Source organism: Lampris incognitus, chromosome 6 (genome assembly GCF_029633865.1).
Source record: "Lampris incognitus isolate fLamInc1 chromosome 6, fLamInc1.hap2, whole genome shotgun sequence".
NCBI classification, from domain to species: Eukaryota; Metazoa; Chordata; class Actinopteri; order Lampriformes; family Lampridae; genus Lampris; species Lampris incognitus.
In genome coordinates, this window is record NC_079216.1 from 62,474,476 (window position 1) to 62,475,872 (window position 1,397).

The 1,397-nt window shown below is 42.2% G+C and overlaps 1 non-coding gene across 1 annotated transcript; it reads right to left on the reverse strand.

The window, feature by feature from the left end:
• Positions 1-468: 468 nt before the first annotated feature.
• Positions 469-541, reverse strand: trnak-cuu (transfer RNA lysine (anticodon CUU)). The gene has a single exon. It is a non-coding gene; the product is annotated as a tRNA-Lys (tRNA).
• Between the last annotated feature and the right edge of the window lie 856 nt (positions 542-1,397).

Here is a 1,397-nt window from a genome sequence, read left to right on the forward strand (position 1 = left end):
CCATTTTTCCTTCCATCCGCACCAGGGTAGAAGAGTTTAAACCCACCTCCAATGCTCCTGGCCTTACTCCCCTTCCATGTGGTCTCTTGCACACACAGTATATTTACCCTTCTTCTCTCCATCATATCAACCAGCTCTCTCTCTTTACCAGTCATAGTGTCAACATTCAAAGTTCACCTCCACACTCCTACCCCTCCGGCAGCCTCTGGACGTATCTTCCTCCTCTCTTTCGTCCAACAGTAGCATAGCTTCTACCGGCACCCGGCTGGCAAACAGTACTGGTGGCAGTCGTTGGTAACCTTGGGCCTCGACCGATCCAGTATGTTAATCTGATTTATTATCCGCATATTTGATTTGGCAAAGGTTTTACGCTGGATACCCTTCCTGACGCAACGCTCCCCGTTAATCCGGGTTTGGGACTAGAACTAAGAATGCTTGTGAATCCACAGTGGCCGGGTTTAAGCTAGTCTCCCAACGTGGAGCTTGAACCCACGACCCTGAGATTAAGAATCTCATGCTCTACTGACTGAGCTAGCCAGGCTCTCAAGCATGACGTGATTAAATTTAGAAAAAGTTGTGGATTTTGAATGTTGTATTTGAATCCCAATAGCTCCCTGTGACACTCTATTTTTTTCTATTCCATTTTTACTTTGATTTCAAGTGAAGCTTTTAATACTGGAATGAATTTCCACTTTAATAAAGAACAATAAATTCTTTGACACTGGATTTTTTTTGTTGGGTTTTTTTTAAATTGCAAATAAACTTCTCTTAGAATTTGTTACCCACTGTAATGCATATAAATGGGAATGAATGAAAAAGTTTCCCCCCAGAATTAGACAGGGCTATTTAATATGTACTTGTAGACAAAATGTATTCTTGCACCAGTAACTATTCTTCATCATTCCTAATGACTATTGCTAAAGTCTAAGTAATCTGCTACTACAACTTTTGGCTTGGTCCCATTGGATGTTCTCCCTCACCCCATCCATAGCCCACTTGTTTGGCTTTCTCTCTTTTCCTCTTCTCTGGCAGCTCCATATTCAGTCAGCATCCTTCTCCCACTATACCAAGCACATCTCCTCCACACATGTCCCAACGATCTCAATCTTGCCTCAATTGCTTTGTCTCCAAACCGTCTAACCTGAGCTGTCCCTCTAATATACTCATTCCTAATCCTGTCCTTTATCACTCCCAATGAAAATCTTAGCATCTTCAACTCTACCACCTCCAGCTCCACCTCCTGTCTTTTTAGCAGGTTGCAGGTGATTAGAGATCCTGCTAGGTTTAAACCTAGTGTGGATGTGGAGTCAACTAGTTTAGTTAATATGTTTAGTCAGGGAATTGCTCATAGTATAGTTTATCAGATTGACAGCTTGGTCTATAACATTGAGACTGTC